Source organism: Culex quinquefasciatus, chromosome 3 (assembly GCF_015732765.1).
Source record: "Culex quinquefasciatus strain JHB chromosome 3, VPISU_Cqui_1.0_pri_paternal, whole genome shotgun sequence".
Lineage (NCBI taxonomy): Eukaryota > Metazoa > Arthropoda > Insecta > Diptera > Culicidae > Culex > Culex quinquefasciatus.
In genome coordinates, this window is record NC_051863.1 from 58,147,617 (window position 1) to 58,166,492 (window position 18,876).

Consider the following 18,876-nt stretch of genomic DNA (forward strand, 5'->3'; position numbering starts at 1 on the left):
TCGCGCACAAAATAATGGTAAAAGAAAACTCAAAAAATCATCATCAGGATTGTTCAGCGAAACACCGATTTCACTACTACACTTGCACTTGCACACTTGCACTACTAACATGCCGTAAAAGACCTTCCACTTTTCGTAGATAAACAAAATTTGTAAACAAAACGTTATAAACAAATTTAAGTTGGGCTAACAATGAAATTCACAAAAAATCTTCCGCTGAATTATTTTCTTCGAAAAGTTCGGGAGCGATTTTGTTTCACTTGTTTCACCTCCTCTCTCTTTCGATGTGGAAGAAAGTTCGCTAGCGAAGAAGATTCTTTTGCAAACATTCCCCTGATCACGAGAAGGGATTCTCTGATCGAATTGATGTCTTCGGCAAAGTTGTTGGTTATGATTAGAAGAGCGCGACGAATGTTTTGTTTCTAGCCAAGCTATATTTAAAAAAATCTTTTGAAAGAATCCAAAATGCACATACCAAATTGAGATAAAACGAAACTATTGGCACTACGCCCCCCGGGGCATGGCCTTCCTCTAACGTGGGATTTCTGCTCCAGCGCCTCTGACGAGACAGGAGAAACCGGGACCGACGTTTTACTTCACCATCCGATAGAAGCTCAGTGGATAAGGCGGGAATCGAACCCGCGTCTCATAGCATCATCGGGATCGGCAGCCGAAGCCGCTACCCCTGCGCCACGAGACCCACCACACCAAATTGAGATGTAAACTTCAATTCTGAATTTTATGTAGTGCACCGTATTTGAGTTAAAGGCATTTTTAAGTAAAATTATTCAACAAACATTTCTTTTTTTGTTTTTTAAAGGTAGTGTTTACTCGATTCCGCTCAAAAAAAAAAAATCAAAATTCTATGACTACTAACTATGAAAGTTTTTTTTTGATGTTATTAGGCCGTTGCAAATATTTTTCAAAGTTTATGTCGCCCCCCTTCAAAATCGGTCCGAAAAAAAAAATCGAAAAACTTCAAAATTTCAAAGGAAATAGAAGTCCAACCAACTGAAAACAATTTGATATGCATTTTCCTGCATTCAAAATTATATTTAGCATGTCTGGGATCGATCAAAAATATTTTTAATTTTTGTGAAAATCCAATGTACAGCACCGCAAAAAGTTTTTTTTCGGCAAAAAAAATCTCTTCAATACTTGCATATTTTGAAAACTAATCAGTTGCAGGTGTAAAATGCATTTTTAAACACTTTTTTCATTCAAATGTTGAGACCATGACTTGTTATTTCAATTTTTATGTTTTTATTTTTATTTTTTTGCTTTAAAAATTTATTTTTAATTTCGATTTTTGGTTTAATTTGATAAAATTATATGTTATATGTTTTTATTTCATTCGATTATAACAATAGATTTTTGTAATTGATCTGAAATGAATTAAAATTTATCAGGGTTATTATTTTTTTCATTTTTTCCTAAATATTTAGAAGGCAAAAAAATGCTAGTTCTTTAAACATGCATTCAAAAACTTGTGCAATCGATTTTTAACTATTTACAGTGTTTCTGCATTTTAAATCACTTTTATCTACAAATTTTAAATTTTGGGAGCGCAGATTATAAAAAAAACGTGAACTTGAGAAGCATAATTATTGTCAGACATTCTTTGATATTTCACAATTTTTTGACAATGACTGTACCAATGAATGAAGAATTTTGTGATACTTTTTGATTTAAAATTTTGAAAATAAGGCTTGAAATAGAAAATTTAGTTTTAATTTTTATTATTTCAATGATTTATTTGTTTTCTTGAAATCATTTGATCATTTGTATTTAATTTTTATGGTTATTAAGATTAATGAATCTAATTTTGTTTTGCCTTCCTCACCTGAGTTAAGGCTATAATCCTACTCGTATGGCGATTGTCCACGAGGGGGGGAGGGGGGGAGGGGAGGGGTTTGAGATTTCCACAAAAGTGTTCACGTGGTTTGCGGATGGTCCCTATTTGGTTTTGTAAAAAAGTTGTCTATTGCCTGTGAAATGGCAAAATTGTTGCTGCTATCAAAACGCAACAACATCAATTTTTATATCCTAAGATTTTCTTACATGGTTTAAAAATATTGCTGACGAAACCTAAATTCAAAAATGTTCATCTAAAAAAAATAATTCCGTGAAATTGAACGTTTTTAAAAGTTTTTAAAGGAGAATGGGCGAATTTGGTCTAAGGATGTACACGAACGGGACCAACTTTTTTCGAAAGATCTCGCCGAGACATGAAAAAAAGTCTTGTGGACCAACTCTCTAAACCCCGGGGTTCAAAAGTTACATGCTGTTGAAGTTTGTGCATTTTGAGTAAAAATATACAAAAAATCGGATTTTTGCTATTTCTAAAATCATTTATAAAATCTCTGTTTCATTACGGATTTCGATTTTCTTGACTTCATTCGACGCGTATCAGCAAAAACTATGAATTCTGATATATCTTAGCATGATTGAAACATGATTTCACTTGTTTTTATCCGTTTGAACCTTTGTGCAAGAGGCATCCCATAGAAACAAGTCGAAACTTCAAGGTTTTGAAAACGGATCCGACCCAAACTGCTTCAGTGAGTATGAAAGGCTTCAGTGCAATGGTGTAACAACTTATTGGGATGGTCTGAGTCATCCGAGAACTCCTTGGAGTTAAGACCGGTGAGTCTACCGCCGTAACAAGCAAGATGTCGGCGGTTTTTGACCACTGATCATACTCGAATGGCTTCAGTGAGTATGGTAGACTACTATGCTGATGTGTTGGAGTGTCCTGGGTTCTCCTAGGACTACCTGGAGTTAAGATCTGTGTGTCTACTACCGTAACAAGCAAAATGTCGACCGGTTTTGACAACGGAACATACCGGCATAGCTTCAGTCAGTATGGTAGACAGCTTTGTTAATGTGTTGGGATGTCTTTGGTAATCCTAGTTATGATCTGGCTGTTACAAGGACTCCATGGATTGGTCAAGAACATCCCAACATAACAGCAATACAGTCTGCCATACTCACTGAATCTTTGCGGTTATGATGCGCGGTTAAAATCGTCGACCTTTTTCTTGTTACAGTGACCCAAATATCTTAACTCCAGGGAGTCCTTGGATGACCCAGGACATCCTAACATATTAGCAAAGTAGTCTACCATACTGACTGAAGCTATGCGGGTATGATCAGTGGTCAAAACCGCCGACATCTTGCTTGTTACGGCGGTAGACTCGCCGGTCTTAACTCCAAGGAGTTCTCGAATGACTCGAAAAAACGAAACTATTGGCACTACGCCCCCCGGGGCATGGCCTTCCTCTAACGTGGGATTTCTGCTCCAGCGCCTCTGACGAGACAGGAGAAACCGGGACCGACGTTTTACTTCACCATCCGATAGAAGCTCAGTGGATAAGGCGGGAATCGAACCAGCGTCTCATAGCATCATCGGGATCGGCAGCCGAAGCCGCTACCCCTGCGCCACGAGACCCACCCCAATAAGTTGTTACAACATTGCACTGAAGCCTTCCATACTCACTAAGCAGTCTGGGTCGGATCCGGTTTCAATACCTTGAAGTTTCGACTTTTTTCTATGGGATGCCTCATGCACCAACGGTTCAAACGGATAAAAACAAGAGAAATCATGTTTCAATCATGCTAAGACATATTAGAACTCATAGTTTTTGCTGATACGCGTCGAATGAAGTCAAGATGAGCAAAATCCATAATAAAATGGAGATTTTATAAATGATTTTAGAATTAGCAAAAATACGATTTTTTGTACATTTTTACCCAAAATGCTCAAACTTCAACAACATGTAACTTTTGAACCCCGGGGTTAAGAGAGTTGGTCCAGAAGACTTTTTTTCATGTCTCGGCGAGATCTTTCGAAAAAAGTTGGTCCCGTTCGTGTACATCCTTGGACCAGCTCCCATACAAATTTGCCCATTCTCCTTTATTTTTTCGAGTTTTTTTTGCATTCTATTTAAAGATAATTTTTTATAATATTTGTTAGTTGTTGCGTTCTCTACAACATGAGCAGTTTTTGAAAAATGGGTTTCCTGAAATCAGTTTAAAAATTAACATTTTCGCATTATTTGAAACAGAAGCTTAATATTTTTGTTATAGTTTTCAAAAATGAGCTGTATTTTTTTATGAATTCTAAAACAATAATATTTTTGGGGTTTTGTCAGGTTTACGATGTTTTATGAAAATAAAATTAATTTTGAATTCTGGGCAATTATTGAAAAAACATATTTGCAAAGTTGTAGTTGATTAGAGTTTTTTAGAACATTATTCACATTAATTTCTGAGAATTTTTGCATCTTTTTGAGCAAAGTTCTATTACTTTGAAAAGTAATCGAGTTTCATTTTTTTTGTAAAAGTTAATTGACATTTTATGTTTTTTTTTGGTTTTTTTTTTTCCAAAAAATAGTTAACATTTCTGTCTATGATGGATAAAATATAAATGGGTTTGCATGATGATTTAACAATATTTGTTTTGAGGTTTTGAGCAGGTATTGAAAAATCGTTTAAAAATGCATCTATTAAGTTTTTTTTTTGATTTTGAATTGCAGGGTTGTTATGGGAGAGTCGAAAAAAAATCCGCGCCAAATCCGTGCCGACCTAAAATCCGAAACCGCGCCAAATCCACGCCATATAAAAAATATCGCGACCAACATTTAAGAAATTTTATTTTTTAATGAAGAAAAACTAATTCAGAAAGTATTTGATAAAAAAACTCGTTTTATGGTTAAAGGCTCCAAAAGAATGAAAGCAATAAATCCTTTAAAAAAGATCCTCAAGAGACGGTCAAGGCAAGGGTCATGAAAAAACAATCTTCAAAATAAAAAATAAAATATTTAAAAACCTAAAAATTTAACTTCAAAAATAAATCCTCAAAATTAAATCAAAATCTAAAATTATAATATGATAAAATTTTAAATTTCAAAAGTCTAAATAATCAAAATCTAAGAATTTTTATACAGTTTGTAATCCAAAATCCTCGCTAAAATTTCACTCCAAAAGAAATTTAATTTATGATATTTAAAATAATGTCTTCTCATAATTTCAAAATCTCTTATATAAAAGAGGACTTCAAAAATTGTGGAATTCAAGAATTTAAGAATTTAAGAATTTAAGAATTTAAGAATTTAAGAATTTAAGAATTTAAGAATTTAAGAATTTAAGAATTTAAGAATTTAAGAATTTAAGAATTTAAGAATTTAAGAATTTAAGAATTTAAGAATTTAAGAATTTAAGAATTTAAGAATTTAAGAATTTAAGAATTTAAGAATTTAAGAATTTAAGAATTTAAAATTTAAGAATTTAAGAATTTAAGAATTTAAATTTAAGAATTTAAATTTAAGAATTTAAGAATTTAAATTTAAGAATTTAAATTTAAGAATTTAAGAATTTAAGAATTTAAGAATTTAAGAATTTAAGAATTTAAGAATTTAAATTTAAGAATTTAAGAATTAAGAATTTAAGAATTAAGAATTTAAATTTAAGAATTTAAAATTTAAGAATTTAAGAATTTAAGAATTTAAGAATTTAAGAATTTAAGAATTTAAGAATTTAAAATTTAAGAATTTAAGAATTTAAGAATTTAAATTTAAGAATTTAAGAATTTAAGATTTAAATTTAAGAATTTAGGAATTTAAGAATTTAAATTTAAGAATTTAAGAATTTAAGAATTTAAATTTAAGAATTTAAGAATTTAAGAATTTAAGAATTTAAATTTAAGAATTTAAGAATTTAAATTTAAGAATTTAAGAATTTAAGAATTTAAGAATTTAAGAATTTAAGAATTTAAGAATTTAAGAATTTAAGAATTTAAAATTTAAGAATTTAAATTTAAGAATTTAAGAATTTAAGAATTTAAATTTAAGAATTTATGAATTTAAGAATTTAAGAATTTAAGAATTTAAGAATTTAAGATTTAAGAATTTAAGAATTTGAGAATTTAAGAATTTAAATTTAAGAATTTAAGAATTTAAGAATTTAAATTTAAGAATTTAAGAATTTAAATTTAAGAAATTAAGAATTTAAGAATTTAAGAATTTAAGAATTTAAGAATTTAAGAATTTAAGAATTTAAGAATTTAAATTTAAGAATTTAAGAATTTAAGAATTTAAGAATTTAAATTTAAGAATTTAAGAATTTAAGAATTTAAGAATTTAAGAATTTAAGATTTAAGAATTTAAGAATTTAAGAATTTAAGAATTTAAGAATTTAAGAATTTAAGAATTTAAATTTAAGAATTTAAAATTTAAGAATTTAAGAATTTAAGAATTTAAGAATTTAAGAATTTAAATTTAAGATTTAAGAATTTAAGAATTTAAGAATTTAAGAATTTAAGAATTTAAGAATTTAAGAATTTAAGAATTTAAGAATTTAAGAATTTAAGAATTTAAGAATTTAAGAATTTAAGAATTTAAGAATTTAAGAATTTAAGAATTTAAGAATTTATAAGCTTAAGGATACTAAAATAATGTTAGATTTGAGTTTTTTTTTCTATATTGTTTTGAATATGATATTTTTTAGTTTTTAAATTTTGATTTTTTTTAATCTTCAAATGTTTGATTACCCACATTTTTGGTATTTTGAATTTCAGATTGCTAAAATTTTGAATTTCGAAATTTCAGATTTTTTAAATTACGATTTTAGAAATTTCGAAAAAAAATAATATGCATTTTGATTTTTTTTCTTATTATAAAAACTATCAAAACATTTTTTTACAATTTTTGAATTTCTGAAGCTTTGAATTTGGAATGTTCTAATCTTTTTATTTTCGCCAAGAATATTTAAATTTAGAAAAAAAATATTTCTACCGATTAAATTGAATTCCAAAATTCGAAAGTGGAGGCCAGCTTCTGTTTCGTCCAATCAAGCTCATATTTGGCGCCCACCAGAACAAGCCCCAATAATAGTTTTTGTTACACATTCTAATGTCTATATCTTCGGGAAAAGTTTGTAATATTTGATTGATGTTCTTGAAATTCAGCCAAGGGGGACAGTATCAATATAAGTTAAAAACCACAGTACTAAACGATCAAAAACTCACAAAATAATCGTAGTAGAATTTGTATCTTCGTTAAAAAGAAACAAATTTAACAAGTTTTAATTTGTAATTCTAAGGCTACTTTACAAAATGACGAAACATTAGACGTTTCCAAGCAAAATTACGTCAATGATAACAAATTACCTCAGAATTAGTTATTATTCTTTTAAATTTAAATTGCACCACGTGGTTTAAATGAAGGTCAGCCTTACAGGCTTGAGATAAATTAACTATCGGGTAAAAAATGGAGCGATATTCAGACTTATTGCTCCCAATTTAAAGCTGAAACGCCTTTTTTGGGAGATAGCTTATAGTTCCTTCATTTCAGCTGGGGTAATTGGGTCTTAAATCACTTGTTTTCGTTGCAGCAAACTTTCGAAAAACAACACCTGTCCGACGGAATTTCAATCAGCCAGTAATGAAATCCGTTATTTATGACAGAGTAATTACTCAGCATAAAGGTAGCGAGTTGAAACTTAATCAAAAGTTGAGTTGCATCTTAAAATTTGACTTTTGACAAGAAATAACTTGACTCAGTTAACCAGGTAAGCAGGTCAGAAAATACTGCATTCCCGCAGGTGATGGCCAAGACCTACATCAGTTGGCCACATTGCAGTGCCCGAAGTTGCATCGCCAAAATTTCGGAAGGAAAGTAAAATTGGCGCCACTGCGGCAGCGGTAGACATTCACCTGAGGGGTTCGACACTTTACACCACACCAAAAACAAACAAAACTGAACACATGCAGACACGAGGACCGGTTTCGGGGTTTGGACAGTTTTTTTTTGGGGTTTTCGTTGGCGCGCTTTTATGGGTGCCTTCACCGTAATTAGGTTAGTTGCTCAAGCTCAGTCATTCGTGGAAGGGTAGAATTACGTCCGAGGGGGATAACATGATTAACTGATTGGGGCTCTTCATTAACTAAAATGTTTTGAAATCTGTTGACGACAACACAGTGTTAATGAGTTTAACGAAATAAAAAATATAGTTAACTTCAATAAGATTAAAATTTTATGTTTTAATGTTCCATGTATTTCAACGAGGTTCTGCATAACTTAAAATCAAACCCGTTCATGATCTAATACCCCGCTTACAATAGTCGCATCCATTCCGCAACTAAACGTCCACCGAGGTCGATTAATTGAATTAATTGACTCCGGAGGGCAGCATCGATTTCGAACGCCGTCTAGGTCCAGTTTGTCCGGCTCGGATGTGGGTTTTTGGTCGCGTGCCTCACCATCGCGCAGGGTAATTTGTCAATCGTCGAGTGGTCGTCAATTCTGGTTGATTTGTTTAGAACGCGGGGACGACTGCCCATGCCCACATATTGGGAAAAAGGGGGAGGAAAAAAATTGAACGAGTTATCACCAGCACGATGCACTCGCTAGAGTGTGTGTTTTTGAGAACATCTGAAAAACCATTACTCAGTATGAAAGCAAATGATTGTATTCTGCTGGAAGTGATGGATTGGAGTTCAACTGTTCACATAGGGGTGTGTCAGTAGTTGATTTGCTGTTGAAATGACCTAGAAATAATTTTGTCGACTACAACAACACTACATTAAATTCATACTGAATAAACTTGTAAACAAACACTCAATTTACATCTAAGTTGACAGAATCAAAGACTTTTTGAACAGTTTGAGCTAGAATTCAAGTTTGGAAAGCATTGTAGGGTAGAGTAGTCATCAATGAGACACGGGGAACAATGAAAAAATGGCTCTCACAAGTCGTAGTTTCAACCAATCAGGCTCATATTTGGGGGAAAGGTTTGTCTACTGGATACACCGTCTGCCATTATAGTGGCTTTGGTTATGGAAGCTCCCTTGAAAAGTTATTCATAAATGTTTGACTCTGGGGTGTAAAAGTAAATTATGGACAAAAAATACTTTTTCGCTCGTAGGCTGCCATTTACACCAAAACTAATATTTCTTCAAATTTCTTTCGACGTTCCATAGGGATTGAGTTGGGCTACAATGTCCTTTCATTAGGTTTGGCCAAAATTTAGAATATACCCAGTATCCAGGACTGGCTCATTGTTCCTTACTCATTTCAGCTCATGGGTAACAATGAGACACTTTGATTTTTCTTCATTAAACTTTTCAAAATCTATGGAAAACTTTCAAAACATAAATTAAAAGTTGGCATATTTATAGAGTTTTCATTTCATTTAACCAAAAATACAAAGTTATTTGGTATAAATATATGAATTTTTCAAAATTTAAATACTTTTTAGTATAACTTTTAGTGTGTCTCATTGTTCCTCAGCTGTCTCATTGTTCCTGCCAAGTGCGTCTACAATGATACAGTTGAATAACTCTGGCTGTAGATGTCGGATCGATCTCATATTTTGATCAATGTTAGAACACATTAAAAGAAAGAAAATGCAACAAAAAGCTCATTAAAACATGCTGATGAAAAAATGAGAAAAATCTTTAAAAGTTGAAAACCAAAAGTGTCTCATTGATGACTACCCTACCCTACTGACAAATATTCTCTTTTTGATTGATCAATGAGTTTGATTGTTCCTTTTACATTGCTAAGCATGTTCGTTTAACTTGACTACCATTTCAGTATTGCATGAAGTTTGGCAAGTTTTTTACAAGCCTGAATATCCGGTGCATATTACAAAAAAAAAATTCAAAAGTGTTCTCTTTATCCGAACAATTTTTTTATAACAACACCAAATCTGTTCCTTTTTATTAGTTTTGAAATAAACTCTGTACCACCCAATTTATTTTTCCGATTTTTTTAATGTTTCCCGTGTTGAAAATGTCATTTTGAGCAACTGCAAAAAACTTTACTTCTCTTTTTTATGTTTTTCTTGTTTCATTTTTGTGTTTTAATTTATCTTACTTAGTTTATGTTTGTTTTGGATAGGTTCTACCACCTTCTATTATATGTTTTTGATTTTCACATTTTCTGCTATAGAATGATACCATTATAATTTAAATTGTAAAAAATGAGTAGAGGCAAAGTGTGACACTACAAAAATTATTACAAAATAACTTAAAATATAGGAAATGTAATAAAATTTTTTTGCCAAAGTTTACTTCTAAGAAAACTACATTTTTAAAAACATTGGCAAAGTTACATAAATCAAGACAAACTTCCAAACCTAAAACTGTCTAAAATTTTAATAGTTCTTCTTTTCAATGCTTTTGATCTTTAAAATTTTAGTTGAAAATTGATTTTTGCCGAACTTTTAGATCAGGGGTGACCAAAGTATGACCCGCGAGGTGATTTTTTGTGGCCCGCGGACCCATTTTGAATGATCACGTAAAATGGCCCGTTGACCACTTTTAAAGTGATTTTATGTTTTTTTTTTAAATAAAGGTTTATTCTAAACATTTTTATGCTTATCTATTATTTTTTTTGTTAAATAAAAAGCTAATGACTTATCAGTGTTTTGATCCCCATTTTAGGACACACATATTTTGTCAAAAAATCCTTTTAATTAAAACAATTTTACACGGTTCAATGTGAGTAAAACTAATAAATATCGTTAAAACTTTCATCAAACATTTCTGAAAATATTTATAAAACGTTCAAATTTGACTTAGGTAGAAATCTGTAATTGTTCTAAAAATATAAGTATTCTAGATGAATTTGAAAGTCATAATGACCCTTTTATGAACTGACCCTCAAACTAACTTTACACTTAGAAACCGGGATTCGAACTCATGACAATTAGATAACGAATCTGATTGACTACCATCTGATTCAGGTAGACAAAATGTTGAAATCGGAGGATCGAGGCTATTGCAAATATTTTACAAAGCTTTTGTCGACCGACCCTCCCCTCCCTAATTATTAAAAATTGGCTCAAAAACAAGGAGCAAAAATATTTATAAAACATCGAGAAATCAATGGAAACTTAGGTACGATCAGCTGCAATCAATTAAAAATGAATTCTTCTTCGTTCAGAATCATTTGAGCATGTTCGGGTTTACTAAAAATTAATTTTATTTTTGTAAATTTTCGATGATTCAATGTTTTTTCGCAAAAAAAAATTTCGTCGAATCTTTTTTTTTTTTGAAAATAATGATTGCAGTTTAACTTTACGGTTGCTTAAAACATTTTCTATCAGCTCTAAAATATGTTTCATTAGTCACCCTCGATTTAAAGATAAAATTACAACGTTACATAAATTGATCAGTTTACATGTCACCACTTTGAAATATAAATACAAAACTATTATTTGTAATTACCGAAAATGTTCAAAAAATAAATAAAAAATCAACTTATAAATGTATTTTCCAATCTTTTAAATTAAAATTATTAAGTAAATCTGGCCCACAAGCTCAATTTAGCTTTAAATTTGGCCCGGCCTCCAAAAACTTTTTAGCACCCCTGTTTTAGATCGAAGCCCGCTTAGAGACGGGGTTGGGTTGTAGAGGGTTAAGTATTTTTGACGATTGATAATATTCAAAAGGGACCATCCCACCACGTGGACCCTTTTTTTTCGAAATATCAGATCCCCCAGATAGACCCAACACTACCAGTAAAAACAAAAACTAAAGAGAAATACAGTTTTCACAAAACAAAGTTGCTCAAAATCGAAAAAAAAAATTGGGCAGTAAAGGGTTAATACTTTGAATTTAAAAAATCACATCTAAACCAAGGTTGTTAACGATAAAATGAAAAATATTTGCAACGGCCTAAGTTTCAGAGTAAAACATGTCCTCCAAATTATTCACAAAATACCGTATTTTTTAAAAGTACTCACATTTTCATGATTATCAATATGGGTATCAAACGTAGCGAAATTGTGTAGCTTTTTCACTTTAGGCTGTTGCCAATATTTTTCATGTTCCAAAAAAAGTTAAAAAATTGAAATTAAAGGCAACATTTGAATGACATAAACTTTGAAAAATATTTGCAACTGCCTTATAAGATTTTTTTTACGCAAAAAAAAACATAAATTACCGTTTTTTTCAAAATTATAAAAAATTTCAAAGATTTCAAACGAAGCGAAATTTTGTTTTCTTTTTCACTTTATTAGATTTTTTTTTTGTTAAATACCATAATTTTTCTAAAAAAGTACTCATTTTTTTAATCTGCAATATGGCGATTTGCAATCAAGTGATTTGAAATGTATGTAATTAGCATGCAAAATTTCGCTTCGTTTAAAACCCACATCGCATATTTTGAATATTTTAGTATTTTCTGAAAAATACTTCAATAAATTGACAAAGCATACGAAATTTAAATTCGTTTGATAATTATATTGCAAATAAAAAAATTGTATTTTCAAAAAAATACTTTATTTTGTGAAAATTTTTGTATTTTCAAAAAAAACTCCAATAAATTGAAAAAAAAACATACAAAATATAAATTCGTTTGATACCCATATTAATATTTTGAAATTTGTGTATTTAAAAAAAAAAGTTTTTTTGCAAAAATATTAGGCTGGTACAAATATTTTTAAAAGTTTTTGTCAACCCCCTTCAAAATTGGCCCGAAAAATCAGGGGGCAAAAAAAATATTTTTACAATAAACTTCAAAATTTCAATGAACATTCAAGTGCAACCAACTGAAATCAAATTAAAATACATTCTCCTGCGTTTAAAATCATTTTTAGCATGTTTGGGTTTATTAAAAATCTTAATATTTTTTGAAAATTTTCGATGCAAAATCTTTTTTCGATACAATTTTTGTTTTTGTCAGATCTTAGATTTTTTGAAACCTAATGATTGCAAAACAACTGAACTAGTGTAAAATGCATTTTAAAACACTTTTTTCATTTAAATGTGAAGACTATGGCTTGTTATTTAAATTTTTATATTTTTTTGCCCCCCCCCTTGACCTCGGCCAGGGCCGAGGGACAAAAACTTTTTTAAATATTTGCATCGGCCTTAGTATTTTCAAAAAAACTAAAAAAAAGTAAAAAAGCTTTAAAAAGTTAGCTTCGTTTGATACCCATATGGCATACTTTGAAAAATTTTAGTATTTAAAAAAAATGTTAATTTATGAAAATTTTAGTATTTTCAAAAAAAATCTAATGAATTCAAAAAGCAAACAAAATTACAATTCTTTTCATCCGTATTGAAAATTATGAAAATTTGAGTAGTTTTGAATGAATACAGTATTTGTGAAAATTTTATTACTTTACAAAAAACATTAATGAAATGAAAAAAACGTACAAAATTTCGTTTCGTCCATTATCCGCGTCGTTATGATAACCATTATCGTTATTGTTATAAAAATTTTCAAAGTTATATACAATTTAAGTAATTAAAAAAAAACTTTAATAAACTGAAAAAGCAAACAAAATTTCGCTTCGTCCAACGTATTTTTGAATAAATACAGTATTTTGTGAAAATTTTTGTATTTGACAAAAATACTTTAATAAAGTGAAAAAAACATACAAAATTCAGCTTCGTTTGATTCCCATATTATACAAATTTGAGTACTTTCAAACAAATAGAGTATTTTGTGAACAATTTTGAGTACATATTTATGCTTTGAATCTAACTACATTTTCAAAATTATTCAAATTATTAGTTTAAACATTGAAAATTTAACATGATATGGTTGAATTAATAGATTTTAGAAAGATTTTAAAAATTAGTTATCGGCGTCCCGATGATAACGATAACCATTATCATTATCGTTCGACGATAATTTTATCGATTACCAACCTTGATGGAAACGTTTATGAAACATTAAGTTTTTCAACGTTTAATTTAATTATATAAACTTGAGGTTAAATAAAAAAAAAAGTTCTAGTATTGCAGAAAACTCATTGCATTTTTTCTAATTTAAAAAAAAATTGGCTTGGTCATTTGGTTTATGGAAGGCCCCCTTCAAAAAAGTACAGAAATATAAGTGGTCTTAACTTGAGACAGGGTTGCCAGATATTCATAGTTTAAGTTTCACTGGAAAGGTTGACCTGAATTTGAACAAAATCGGATTAGCCAGCATTGAGAAAACTCAGTGATACACTAACACAGACATACATTTGTTCAGTTTTTGATTCTGAGTTATCGACTCACAATCAAAAACTGAACAAATGTATGTCTGTGTAGGTGTATCATTAGGGTGCCCAGAATAGGAAACTTTTTTCAAAACCTGTGGAGCGAGGTTGAAGGCTGAATATTGTTTCCAGAGCAAAATCGGTAAACATTTACCCATTGATTTTTGAAGGTGCGGCAAAAATGTATCATAAATTCAATTTTCTTACGGTTTTGTCTGCAGGGTGTGCTACTGTTTGCCAAATATCCCTAAAAGTGAGATTCTTGTTGGAAAATTAAATGTTCTACAACTTAGTCCAACTAGAGCGTCCAATTTCCCGGGGTTACAAATTTCCCGGGAAACGGGAAATTTTCAGTCGATTTCCCGGGAAATCCCGGGAAATTTTAAATTTATTGAAAATTTATATGATCTTGGTTTTAATTAATATTATGCAACAAGATTGTATAGGACATCAACATCAATGGTTTCAATAAGTGTGATGAACAATTAACAGCTTGACTGCATGTAAAAAATCATTCAACTAAAAGAAAATGCATTTTAATATTTTTTGATGAGAAATTTTAAACATGCCTCTGTGACCAGTTTATTGAAATGAGAAAAAAATGCAGAAATTATGTTTTTCATGACAAATACTGGTTTCAGCTTTTGAACAAATGGTAAAGCTTTTTAGTGTTGGTTTAAGTCCGAACAACCCAATGTTTTCAAATATTTGAAGCAAGCCTTGAATAATTTTTTGCATTTTTTGAGAACAAACAAAAGAAAGACATTTTTCAATGATTTTTTTGTGTTATTATGCAACATGATTTAAATTATACGATAAATTAACATCATTCCACAAAAAGTCTTCTATTTTTTCACCTTTAACCCTCTAACACCTGTAGTTGCACCAGTGCTCCATAATTCTTTTACTTAAAATTGTAATTTCTTTAGTACTAGGTATTCAACCCATTGAATCAATTCTTTTTGCACAAATTCGATTTTCATCTCATTTGATCATCATGGTAAACAAAAACGTAAAAAAATCTCAATTTTAATTTGGAGGTAAGGAATTTATATTGTTTTGATGAAATAACGTCAATCTGTTAAAGCTTACCTAATTGTAATTATTTAATACTCATTAAGCAAGATCTATTCCCAGTTGCTTCAAAGAATAATATTATCAGAAATAATTCTGATACCATAATTTCTGATAAATTGAATAATTATATTTAAACCAAACAAAACATTTAATTGAACAAAATTATGTTGCGTTTGTTCATTTATTATTTTTCAGAGCATTTTCAAAAAATAGTTCCAAAAATTTAAGAAATTGTATACTTCCGCTTGAATTTCCCGGGAAACGGGAAATTTTTTTTTTCGGGAAATCCCGGGAATTCCCGGGATTTTTTTCCCGGGACGGGAAATTGGACGCTCTAAGTCCAACATACCAAAGCTGTAAAATTCGAGCCTGAAAAGTTATTAGTGATTTCGCTTGTGGAACTTCAGCTTATTGTTCTGGGCACCCTAGTATACATGAAGGTGGGTCTACATACAAGCTTTCTGTGGAAAGTTCATTTTAACGGTGCACATCAACCAGAGCTTTTGCACCAAGATTTGTGTTACAGACATTTTAGTATCTTTAAAGCTACTGGAACCAGCAATATTTTTTTTTCATCCCCTAAAATATTCAACAACAATATCAGATTGTTGTTATTTTTGTTCAGTAATTTTGCAATAATAGAACAACAACTTCCTTGGTTGCTGTGCACCCTTGAGAGCAGGATTATAGCCTAAACTCAGTGAGGAACCTCTTTATTTTATTATTTTTTTATGGTCAAATTTCTTTTAAATTTTCAAGTTTGGAAATTCTATTCTATTTGAAAGTCAGTTTCTACCTTCTGCAATTTATCAAGTAAATTATTTCTATCAAATTACCATTACACAAATGAACCTGACCTCAATTACCCCATTGCTGCCAGGACGTTGGCATATGTTGACCAAAATTAATACCCACCAGCCCCAGCCAGCCAGCCAGTCGTCCCATGAGCCTAATTTATGAATCACAAGCCCAAACCGCCTGCTACGTCTGTTTACCTTTGCTTCGCAGCCCAACTAATTATAAACACGCGACAGGTCACCCACCAAGCCATCATCAACCTGGCCTACCTGCGGCAGAGACGTCGAGTGGCGCCGCCGTGGAAATTGGGCGTAAACATCAACCAGCCAAAAGGTAAGTGACGTGAGAGATTGTTTCTCGAAAATGGCTTAGTCAGCGCCGTCGACGTCGTCGTCGCCACGAAACGGTTATTGACCGCGCGAAACACACACGTGGAAAAAATCGGCGAGGAGAAAGAAGGGTGAGAAATCAATTCGGATGCGCTAATTAAGGAGTTTATGAAAACTATTAGGCTTTTTTTGTAGGTCAGGAAATCATCCTTCAAAAAATTTCAACGACCTAGGAATCATCAATCACGAATAATCCAAAAGCAATAAGATAACAGAGAAGCAATACTGTGCTGTGATGTAACCAATTTATGACCTATTATTTGAAAATGGATCGCGCTGGATGCAATCTTTACTGCTGGCTGGTGGTCGTCCAGAATACCAGGGCGCACCTTCGGTTGATAACGGCCAAGTCATACACGCACACACACACTTGACTTAAGAGTCTTGATAATGAGTGCTTATTTTTGAGAGTTTTTAAGTGCCTTCATTTCAAGATTTCGAGTGCGTTTAAAAAGTGTCCAAACAGGACAATGTCTTCAAGGGGGCTCTTGGTACTGGTAATTTGATTTTTAAGACCACATATTTTTTTTTATAAATTTTATCTCTCTTGATCTTTTAAGGGTAACAAAATACTTAAGAAAGGAAACACTCGTTATTTGGATTCAAAGAGAAAACATAAACAATCCTGGAGTTATTTTTGAAATGGTCCTATAAACCAAATTTTCAATTTTTGCTTTTTGGGTGTTTTTAGAACCGCCTTGATTCAGGGGTATTCAAAAACACCCAAAAAGCAAAAAATGAAAATTTGGTTTATAGGACCTTTTCAAAAAAAAAAAAAAAAAAAAATCCAGAATCAGTCTTCACAAAATAACTGAAAGCTTAAGAACACATTTAATTTCAATGTTGTTGTAACTCAATTTCAACAGGAAATGAAAAGGAGTTAAACATATTTAAATGATTTTTTTTTTATTAGTTTTATTACTGTTTTTCAAAGAACACTTTAAACATAATTCGAGCCAAACATTTCATTAGGGCACAAAACCAAAACGTAAATATGCGGGATTGTTCCACTATTCCATTCATTAGTACACTCTCTACATGCCCTCCAAGATTCAGATTGATAGCAAACAATTTCCTATTGAAAAAATCACAAACACAAATGGGCACATAACAATGTTCACTTCAAACTAGACAAAAAGTTCAATTGTGCCCTTTTCTTTTTAGTTAGTTTTTCGTAGTTGAGGAACTTTCTATGTTATAAAGTGTACTTTTCATACACTCTTAACACTAATTCACTTCACAAATTCTGCAGAACAAAAACTTCGTCGAAATACAATATTTGTTACGGTCCCGCGACTGCTGTTCAGTACACTTCTGGAGAATTTTTACGTTTCACATACTTTATCTACACCATTCGATCACAAAACTGCACCGATTATCAAAATTTCCGCTGGATTCCTCATTATTTTTAACTAAACAAAAATGCCCATAAACATCATCAAAAACAACAATCAGGTGGTAGCGCTTTAGTCCCTGTTCAGTTCTCTTCGAAATTGCATTTAAAAAGGGCCCACAGTTGGAAAGTTAAAAGGGACCAATAACGAGATTTTTTTTAATTATGAGTTTTATTGCGAAAATCAACATAAATTAAGAAGCATTAAAGCAGAGTTGAGGATAATGATGTGTTTTATCGTATCATCAGTAAAAATACCACAAGTCAAGCTTTCTTTTTAAATAGGAATTTAAACAAGTTGTCCACTTTTTGCCAGCGATTTTCTCGAATCGCGGTTTTTGGTTTTGTGCCCTAATGAAATGTTTGGCTCGAATTACACCCAAGTAACAAATGATATGCTTAGTATTCTTATAAGTTTTTATTAAAGTCTTAAAAAGTGCAATAAAGTGTTACTAAAGCTTTGATTAAAACTTACTTGTTTTATGGTCACAAAACTTAATAATAGTTTCAAGATTTCTTCAAGATAATGTGAAGAATTTTATATTAGGTATTAATTTGGTTTTATTCCTTACACTTTAAACTTTCTTGAAGAGGTTGTTTTTTTGCTAAATGACTTTAACGAAGTCTGCCTTAAATCAGTCCCGTCTTAAAAGAGCATTTTTACAATCCTGTAAGATTTAAACTGTCAGTATCTCTGCAACTTCGTTCTGTGCAGAACGTGAAGCTGTTCCCTAATTGTTATTCAGTTAGATTATTCATTGTTACGTTCAAGGTGTAATAAAAATTGCTTTTTGTTGTTTCTTATTGTGTTTTAGTTTTGATGAAAAGAATAATATATAATATTTTCCTGAAATAGTTATTACTGTTGTATGCCTTGGAATTGGCTCCAAAAAAGTGCTTTCAAAGATTTAGTGAATTTTTATTTCACCTGTCTAAACACATCCGACTCTGCCTGCGGTTCTTACATTGTGGGAAATAATTCTATATTAAAAAATAATAATATGAATTTATTTCCTATAAAGTGTGCTTGGTTGATAGTTTTTGGGGAACACTTCTGGAGCGTCATTTGGAAAGGTCGCAAAATCATTTTGATAGCTGGAACTGTTTTGCAAATTCTGAAACAACAGGTAACTATTTACCAAAATCCGTAGTGTTAAAAGGTAACCGGGAAGCCAGCTTTTGTTTTGTGAAAATGTTACCTTTTGTATCGAAACTTGT

The 18,876-nt window shown here is 30.9% G+C and overlaps 1 protein-coding gene across 1 annotated transcript in view; it reads right to left on the reverse strand.

Moving 5' to 3' along the window:
* Window positions 1–18,876, reverse strand: part of LOC6046662 (ceramide synthase 6) — a 47,207-nt gene that overhangs the window by 23,374 nt on the left and 4,957 nt on the right. The window lies entirely within an intron of this gene.